The sequence below is a fragment of the Bombina bombina genome, chromosome 3, assembly GCF_027579735.1.
Source record: "Bombina bombina isolate aBomBom1 chromosome 3, aBomBom1.pri, whole genome shotgun sequence".
NCBI lineage: Eukaryota > Metazoa > Chordata > Amphibia > Anura > Bombinatoridae > Bombina > Bombina bombina.
Genome location: NC_069501.1, coordinates 951,063,299 through 951,073,429, shown reverse-complemented (window position 1 = coordinate 951,073,429; position 10,131 = coordinate 951,063,299). Strand labels below are relative to the sequence as shown.

At 37.6% G+C, this 10,131-nt stretch overlaps 1 protein-coding gene across 3 annotated transcripts in view; it reads left to right on the top strand.

Annotated features, from left to right (window-relative positions):
• The first annotated feature begins 1,593 nt into the window (after positions 1 to 1,593).
• ENOX1 (ecto-NOX disulfide-thiol exchanger 1) overlaps positions 1,594 to 10,131 on the top strand; it is a 1,465,540-nt gene continuing 1,457,002 nt past the window's right edge. For 2 of the 3 annotated variants that reach the window (XM_053707980.1, XM_053707982.1), the window contains exon 1: positions 1,594 to 1,727. The gene's annotated coding sequence lies outside the window, so the exon portion shown is untranslated. The remainder of the gene's footprint in view (positions 1,728 to 10,131) is intronic. The other variant, XM_053707981.1, reaches the window with a different exon arrangement.

Below are 10,131 nucleotides of genomic sequence, written 5' to 3'. Positions count from 1 at the left end.
GTGTGCCCATGGGATTTTATATGGCTATGTGTGTTCTGCTTGTGTACCTTTAAGGCTGTGTGCATATGTGTGTGTGCCTGATTAAGACTTGTAGGGTGAGCTGTCCCTTTAGGCTGTGTGTGCTTATGCATGCTGTGGTTTGTCCCCTTGAGACTGTTTTTTGGGTATGCTTTAAAATCTTGTGCATTGCTTGAGTGTGTCTGTCCCCTTATGACTGTTTGAGTATGGGGTGAGCTGTTCATTTAAGGCTGTATGTGTTGTCTGTGTTAATGAGTAGTATGATCTTCCCATTTAAGACTGTGTGCGCTCTGTGTTTTTGCGTCTGTACCATTGTGACTGTGCATTTGTGTGTGGTTCGAGTTAACTTTAAAGACTGAGCGTCCCTTTAACGCTTTGTGCACTTAGCTGTGCTTATAAAACTGTGTACCTGTCCATTTAAGACTGTGCATGGTGTGAGCTGTTCCTTTAAGGCTGTGTGCCTTGGGTGTTTGTGTCCGTTCGTGCCTGTCTCTTTAAAGGGACAGTCAACCATAGAATTGTTATTGTTTTAAAAGATAGATAATCCCTTTATTACTCATTCCCCAGTTTTGCATAACCAACACAGTTATATTAATGTACTTTTTACCTTTGTGATTACCTTGTATCTAGGAACCTTCTTCCAGACCCCTGATCACATGAGTGTGACTGTTTATTATCTATTGTCTTAAATTTAGCATTGTATTGTGCTAGATCTTAAATAACTTTCTGTGCCTGAACACAGTGTTATCTATATAGCCCACGTGTACTTTCTGTCTCTTTGTGTTGAAAAGAGATTTAAAAAGCCTGTGATAAGAGGCAGCCCTCAAAGGCTTAGAAATTAGCATATGAGCCTACCTATGTTTAGTTTAAACTAAGAATACCAAGAGAAAAAAGCTAATTTGATGATAAAAGTAAATTGTAAAGTCAATTAAAATTAAAAGTCCTATCTGAATAATGAAAGTTTAATTTATACTTGACTGTCCCTTTAAGACTGTGTGGTGTGAATTTTCCCTTATAAAGGCAGTGTGGGTTGTGAGTGCCTATTCCTTCAAGACTGAGGAAGGATGCAGTGTGCTGTCCCTTTAAGGCAGTGCCATGTGAACATTATTTTCTCAGCAGCTTATGCCTGTACAGTTGGTATTGGCAGGGTCCCTTTAAGTCTGTTTTAAACAAACAGTTATGTATAAGAACCTTCTGACATGTATACAAATAGGCTGACTGAGGGGTTTATACCTAAAATATGGCTCTCCTTTTTATTGCTCGGTACACAAATACTGCAGTATTGTTGGTAGTCTCATGTGAATCCCTCATACACATTTCTGAAGTAAAATAGTACCATATAGATGAGGAAATAGATTTGACTGAGAAGTGATTAGTGATGCCTCTCTCCCTAGTGTGTGCATGTTTATGTTCCACTCCAGTGACTGCTTGCAGCACGTCACCTCTGACAGGCTAAGTACATCGCCTGCTTTCTCCTTACGTTTTTCAGCAGGGGAAGCTTTTTCTCCTCCTCCCCTTGTGTGCATTGTTTCTGCCTAGCTCTTGCAAGTGTTTCCCTCAGCCGGCACATCTCTCCGTGTTGTTCCTCTGCCAGGCTGCTCCAAGGCTCCCCGCCACGGGGCGTCAGTCTGCAGCATTGCAAGCTCCAAGGGGCCGGGACATACTTCTTTCTCCAGGCACAAGAAGGAGGGCACGGGACTGGCATAAAGGTAGGACTGGCAGCAGCATCCCCTGGGCGGCTATCAGTGCAGTCACTGCTCCCTGCATCCCTTCGTGCTCGCGGTTTAACAAGGTGCCTGCTCCTTCTTCCCTTGTCACCTCCAGCATCAGATACTGCTCCCGACAGCTGTCTGCGCGTCAGCTTGCCCTTTCCTTCTCTTGCTATCCTCCCTGGCAGTTTGCAAGAATAACTAGCTTGGGTGGGGATGAGAAAGTTTTATTTGCCTCTTGTTGTCTTACACTAAGATGGGAATATACACAGAAATTCACACACATCTATGCTTTTATCATATAGTTTCCTAGTTGGCAAGTCCTAGGGTTGTGTTTGCTTAGCTGTCATTGTCACTGTCACACACGTGTGAGGTACAACGGTTTGTACTCTTATACTCTGCATGTGCTATGGGATGGGGGTTTGGAATATTTATATACAGGGGACATTTTATATATATATAGTATCTCATGATACTTGTGCTTCCTGACCTATTATCCTCTTATTGTGAAGGTTAGCAATCTTTTGTAATACAAAAATTCAACAAGTTTTCCAGTAGTTAGGCTTTTGAGAATAAATTCATCATTAACCCCTTGACTGCTCAAAGTTTAGCAATGCAGTGCAGGCATCCCTTTTTTTTTACAAACAAGGGCTTACAGACTAGATATGGACTGACTGCTGTTATCTTGAGCTCTGAGATACAGCTCTATTATGTGTTGACAACTTTAGTGTCCTTTTAATCTGTGCTATGCCACACCGCATATTTTCAGCATATTTTAAAGCAAGGGTATTTGATAGGCATGAAAAACAGTGGCACTTCCTTATCTTATATATATATTGTTTGACACAGCTGAGTAGTGTACATGTATGGTACTGTACACATTTTTTTAACCTTTCAAGTACTCACTAGTAAGAATGCCCATGCTAACTATAGAACAGATGTCTGCATCAAAGTATTTCATATAAACTATGATAAAAGCACCAGGTTTCTCATTAAACATTGTAGTAAAATGTTGGTTCTAGGAAGACTTTTGAACAATGAAATGTGCCTGTAGCAGTGAGCTGATAATAAGCAAAACACAAGATTTTTTTAATAAAAAAAGTAATGCTGTTAATATAGACAACTATATTAACTTGGTTATGAAAATAACTTGTTTTTATTGCCATTAAAATGTTTATATATTTTACAAACTATATAGATCTACATTTATGCATTGCATCTTTTCTTTGCTGGGTTGAATTAGTGTATACTTTAATATAATGAGATAAAAATATCAAAAGTGTGTGCTTCTGAATTATTTTATTCCAGTGTATATTTAGAATAATTCAAAATAATTTGTAGCTACAAAAACAAAATATTTAGGACCCACAGCTCTCTAGCTCCTTGGTCTTGGCAAGTCATGGTTTAACCATTTTTCTATCTGTAAAAAAACAGGTTAATTAAAATTTGCACATGCATGTATTTATATATCTGTATTAGTTTGGTCTCAATACATTGTGTGGTTTGTGCTGTTGTGGAAAACTATCAGTTTTCTTTTAATGACTATGTTTTGCCCTTTTTTATTCAAATAAAGACCATATTGTGTTCTAAGTACTGTACATCATATTCTTTGATGTTAAAGGTGTATTTTTGATTGCATGTTAATGTTTCCAATAGAGATAATTCTTCCAATTTTTTGTCCGTCATTCAAAAGAGGATTCTATTAGCATTTACATTATTTTATTGTTTTTCTTGGGTTCCAGCCAGGCTGGGCATACACAGTACAAATGATTGCAGTGCCAACAGGTGGTGACAAAGTCAAACCAAAAAGTTGTGAGAAGGGAAAAAAAGGTGCCTAATTAAGCCCTACAGGTCATAAATCAGATATAATATTTTAACTGCTATGCAGCAAACAAAAAACTAGCGTGTCTTGAAGTGTTCTAAACATGGGTAGATTATTTTATTGTACATGTATAAACTGGCTATTCTTTACAGCTGACCCGAGCAACACTATACTGGCATTAAAGGGACATAAAACCCAAAATGTATCTTTCATGATTCCGATAGAAAATACAATCTTAAACAACTTTCCAATTTACTTCTATTAGCTAATTTGCTTCATTCTCTTTGTATCCTTTGTTGAAGAAGCAACACTGCACTACTGGAAGCTAGCTGAATGCATTAGGTGAGCCACTAACATGAGGCAAATATGTGCAGCTACCAATCAGCAGCTCCTGAGTCTACCTAAGTATCTTTTTCAACACAGGATATCAAGAGAACAAAACAAATTACATAGTAAAAGTAAACTGGAAAGTTGATTAAAATGACATGCTCTATCTGAATCAAGAAAGAAAAGATGTGGGTTGTATTTCCCTTTAAGGAGTCTTTAAAAGTGTATTTTAGAAGCAAAAAGATAATGATTTCTGGGGGAAACAATATTTGTTTGGCTTGTTTTGTACAATTATTTAAAATAAGGTTGCTTATTGTTGATCTGTATATCGTTAAAATGTTATTCATTTAAAGGAATATTGTCAAATACCAGCTCTTGAGGACTGAAAATATATTAGGATATCGGATTATATCTGTTCGGATATTGTTAAATCAATACAGGTTAGTGAATATTATTTCCTGTGCAGACGTTTGTTTGCTACCCTGGTTGCACCTACTTTTAAGAGAGAAATTCCTGGTTGCACCTACTTTTAAGATAGAAATTATTATCTTTATTTCTAAAACAACACAAATTCTGCAGCAATACAATATAGAGATATCTTGTATTCTAAATGTATATAATCTATCTATCTATCTATCTATCTATCTATCTATCTATCTATCTATCTATAATCCTTGCAATTTTTTAAGGTTTGATACAAAATACTATACATTCAGGAGCTATGTTTTCCTTGGAACCAGATGTGTCTAGCTGGAGCTTTCAAGCGCCACAACCGCCAAAGCTGAATTATGTCCTTAATCAACACAATCTTTTAAAATCGCCCTTTTTCATTCAGAGAGAACATAATCTGTTAAAGTCACCTGTTTTCATGCAGAGAGAACCTGGCCTTTTGTCTTGTATCTTGTACACACCATACACATAAGACTGCTTGTCCTTTTTGTACACTTTTATAATTTGAACCAATACTAACATTCTCTGTGTTCTAAGGAACTGTCCTGCATAAGTACCATTAAAAGGACACTAAACCCAAATTGTTTATTTCCTGATTCAGTTAGAGAATACAATTTTAAACAACTTTCCAATTTACTTCTATTATCTAATTTGCTTCATTCTTTAGATATAATTTGTTTAAGAAATAGTGATGTACATGGGTGAGCAAATCACACGAGGCTTCTATGTGCAGCCCCCAATCAACAGCTACAAAGCCTATCTAGATATGCTTTTCAGCAAAGGATATCAAGAGAATGAAGCAAATTAGATAATAGAAGTAAATTAGAAAGTTGTTTAACATTGCATGTTCTTTCTAAATCATGAAAGAAAAAATTTGGGTTTCATGTCCCTTTAAGTACATATTACTCACGTTTGCTTCTCTGGACATAGATTCTCATAAATAAACTATTAAAGAGACAGTCTACACCAGAATGTTTATTGTTTAAAAAGATAGATAATCCCTTTATTATCTTTTCCCTAGTTTTGCATAACCACCACAGTTAGATAAATACACTTTTTACCTCTGTTATTACTTTGTATCTAAGCCTCTGCAAACTGCCCCCTTTTTTCAGTTCTTTTGACAGACATCCATTTTAGCCAATCGGTGCTGGCGCCCTGGAACTCCACGTGCGTGAGCACAGTGTTATCTATATGACACACATGAACTAACACCCTTTAGTGGTGAAAAACTGTCAAAATGTCCTGACAGAAGAGGCGGCCTTCAAGGGCTTAGAAATTAGCATATGAACCTCCTAGGTTTAGCTTTCAACTAAGAATACCAAGAGAACAAAGCAAAAATGGTTATAAAAGTAAATTGTAAAATTGTTTAAAATTACATTCTCTATCTGAATCATGAAAGTTTTTTTGGACTAGACAGTCCCTTTAAAGTTAGGGTAGAATTTATATGTAGGCACATTAGTCAAACAGGCCCTAAGAAATAAAATGACTATGTTTTCTCAAATTACCTTGTGATGCTATTAAATTAGGTATGCTTTTTTTTTTCTTTGAACAAATAAATGTCTTCTGGAGCATCCCTTTAAGGGTGAAAACACGGATCGTTGGTAGAAACCTACATCACTGATATAGTCTGCAAGAGATTGTTGGTCATTAAGTTTTACTAGTAAGTTTAAAAATGTTAATATTATTAAACAGTTACCCTTTTGTATAAACAGATTTCAACAAACTCCACAACCGATGTATACTGAATAAAATTAAAATGATAGAATGAGAGATTATATAGAGATGAGTAAATTGTCAGAGAACAATAACCTGTGATTAATTAAGAGGAAAAACGCAGCCTACAATATTGAAAATATAATCAAACAACCTTGCCTTATTTAAATACTGTTCTTTCATTTACAAAATGGAATATTTTTGAGCTTACTGTCCCTTTAAACACAGATTCACTATGTTGTAGGTAACATATGGGTGATAGGAACATAATTTGGAAAGTTTATCGGGTATTTAAGCTTTTATTAGTGCAGCTATCATTTTTATCAAACCTACTGTCCTAGATTAATAAAAAATATCATATGTAATTTTGCAAGGAGCCAATACATGGAGAGAATTTAGTAATATGTCCCATTTTTATTGTAACACTCATTCTTTACCACTAGGTGTCACTGACACTTAATATTTTTTTTTATTATTATACAGTGTATAGTTTAGACTTAAAGGGACAACAAAATAAAATAATATCCTGGGGCAATATTTTAACACACTCTGCCACATTGACCACATGCAAAGTGCTTATATCAGACATTAGTCTGTTGCAGAGGAAAAAATAAATTTTTATGTGCCTATATAGCAAAATGTGTTGAAATACCATGTACTCCCAGCATAGTGTTTCATTAGTATGTCCCTTTAAGCCAGGGCTTGACAATTTCTGGAGGCCACTGATTTAAGTTTCCTAAAACGTTATCAATCTATCAGTGATTCTTGAATACCTTAGTATTATTTGAATGTAGACATGCATTCCATGCAAGTTTCAGTTTTACACTAAGAATGTTTGAATGTTAACATGCATCATTTCTACCTTTCCATATACATAACTTTTTTTTTGCCCACAGTATGTGTGTATATATATATATATATACAGGTATACACAGATACAAAATAATTTTTTTTAGCACACCTTACAAAGAGTTTATATATATATATATATATATATATATATATATATATATATATATATATACAGTATATATATATATATATATATATATATATATATATAAACTCTTTGTAAGGTGTGCTAAAAATAAATAAATTTGTATCTGTATTTAAAAATAATCAGAGAGACTGACCATCTCCCATTGGTTTAAGCACCCCACCCAAGCTCAGGTGTGCTCATGACAGTGTAATGGAGTTGTGAATATTAAGCTAGGGAGTCTCATTCTATTATGAAGAGTAAAAGCAGTAATGATTCAGCCCTCTGTGGCAAAAGGACTGTAGTGTTAGGACCAGTCTATATTGGGGCACCTTGTAAGTGGTGACTGGCTAAGCAAAATATGGCCATATTGTGTGACTAAGATCCCAATTTTATTTAAAAATATTAGTTGTCTCTTGATGTTGTTTGCAGGCATTTTTTTGCAGCAGTTCAAAAAATATGTTGTGCTTTTGAAAATGGTTGTGCGCCGATACCTTTTTTGTTTGTGTGTGTGTGTATATATATATATATATATATATATATATATATATATATAATATACATGAGAAAGTGCAGTTGGGTAATTTCAATGGAAAGAAATCTGATATATTTTTGTATTTTAATGAGGAATATTGGTGAATATATAAGTGAAGGTGAATTTCAATACTTGTTAACTTAAAGAGATAGTAAAGTCAAAATTAAACTTTCACAATTCAGATAGGGCATGTCATTTTAAACAACTTCCTATTTTACTTTTATATTCAAATTTGCTTTGTTTTCTTGTTATTTTTAGTTGAAAGCTATACCTAGGTAGGCTCATGTGCTAATTTCTAAGCCCTTGAAGGACACCTCTTAAATCTATGCATTTGACATCTTCTCACAGCTAGAGGGCGTTAGTTCATGCGTTTCATATGGATAACATTGTGCTCATGCACGATAAGTTATTTAAGAGTCAGAACTATTTGACTGAAATTCAAGACTGTCAAAAGAAGGAGGCAGTTAGAAGAAGCTTAGATACAAGGTAATTACAGAGGTAAAAAGTATATTTCTATAACAGTGTTGGTTTTGCAAAACTGGGGATTGGTAAATAAAGGGATTATCTTTCTTTTTAACCCTTTTATGACCAGGTTACTTTGTGTACTTCAGGAAAAAGTTCAGATGCAAACAAATTAAAATCCTGCGATCGTGCATGCGATCGCAAGATTTCAATGGTGGGATTGGGTCATTGGAGCGTCCCTATGACGCAAGGCTTGCCCTCCAGACCACGATCGCATCCAGGAAGTGCGGTTGGCTTCAGGTGCTAAACGGTGCTAAAGCACAGTGCGGTTAGGACGGAATAGAACGCCATAATGGCCTTAAAAGGTTAAGCAATACACATATCGATAGATTAGAAGGATAGATAGAAAATCAACAACAAAAACATAGCTTACAAAAAAGGAAATATATAATATAATATACATACATACATACATACAGTATAACAACAAAACCACAATACTGGAAACAGTGTTGTGAGTAACCAGAAGTGAAATCACACTTCTTGTTTTAATTTTTAATAGACCCAAATGCAAACATACCAGCATGATCACTGCAATAAACCTGTAAACATACACTACAAAACAATAATTATTTGCCAGGTGTCCAGTATTCAACCAAATATTCCAAAATGATATCAGTCTGTCTGTTTATATACAAACTAGTCTTAAAGCCCGTTCACACGGGCCATTTTTTTGCAGTACAGCGGTCCCACCCCTTGCTCTCTCTCTCTATATCCCCTCTCTTTTACTCTCTCTTTCTCCCCTCTCTTTTGCTCTCTCTCTCCCCCCTCTCTTTTGTGCTCTCTCCCCCCCCCTCTCTTTTGCTGTCTCTCTCCCTCTTTTGCTGTGTCTCTCCCCGCTCTCTTTTGCTCTCTCTCTCTCCCCTCTCTTTTGCTCTCTCTCTCCCCCCTCCTCTCTTTTGCTGTCTCTCTCCCTCTTTTGTTGTCTCTCTCCCTCTTTTGTTGTCTCTCTCCCTCTTTTGTTGTCTCTCTCCCTCTTTTGCTCTCTCTCTCCCTCTTTTGCTCTCTCTCTCCCCCTCTCTTTTGCTGTCTCTCTCCCTCTTTTGTTGTCTTTCTCCCTATTTTGCTGTCTCTCCTTTTGCTCTCTCTCTCTCCCCTCCTCTCTTTTGCTGTCTCTCTCCCTATTTTGCTCTCTCTCTCCCCCCCCCCTCTTTTGCGCTCTCCCCCCTCTCTCCCCCCTCTCTTTTGCGCTCTCTCCCCCCCTCTCTTTTGCACTCTCTCCCCCCTCTCTTTTGCTCTCTCTCTCCCCTCTCTTTTGCTCTCTCTCCCCCCTCTCTTTTGCTGTCTCTCTCCCTCTTTTGTTGTCTTTCTCCCCCCTCTCTTTTGCTCTCTTTCTCCCCCCTCTCTTTTGCTCTCTCTTTCTCCCCCCTCTCTTTTGCTCTCTCTTTCTCCCCCCTCTCTTTTGCTCTCTCTTTCTCCCCCCTCTCTTTCTCCCCCCTCATCTCTTTTGCTCTCTCTTTCTCCCCCCTCATCTCTTTTGCTCTCTCTTTCTCCCCCCTCATCTCTTTTGCTCTCTCTTTCTCCCCCCTCATCTCTTTTGCTCTCTCTTTCTCCCCCCTCATCTCTTTTGCTCTCTTTCTCCCCAATCTCTTTTGTGCTATCTCCCCAATCTCTTTTGTGCTATCTCCCCAATCTCTTTTGTGCTATCTCCCCAATCTCTTTTGTGCTATCTCCCCAATCTCTTTATCCCCCTCTTCTGCTCTCACTATCCCCTTCTTTTTAGAGCTCTCTGTCTTCTTATGATTCACTCACTGTGCACAGCCACACACCCGGCACCTCTTATGATTCACTCACTGTGCACAGCCACACACTCGGCACCTGGCCCCGCCCAGCCCCGCCCGCATCATGCTCGACCACGCCCATGTCACGTCCGGCCACGCCCACGGCCGAGCCACGCCCACGCCACGCCCGTCGGCCACGCCCACTCCACCACACGCGACGCCGGGGGAAGACAGTTAGAAGGCCAGGTGTGTTTGTCCTCGTGCGCAGTCTCTACTGCGCATGACCTCTTCGGACAAACACACTTGGCCTTTTATAATATAGGATACTGGACACTTAA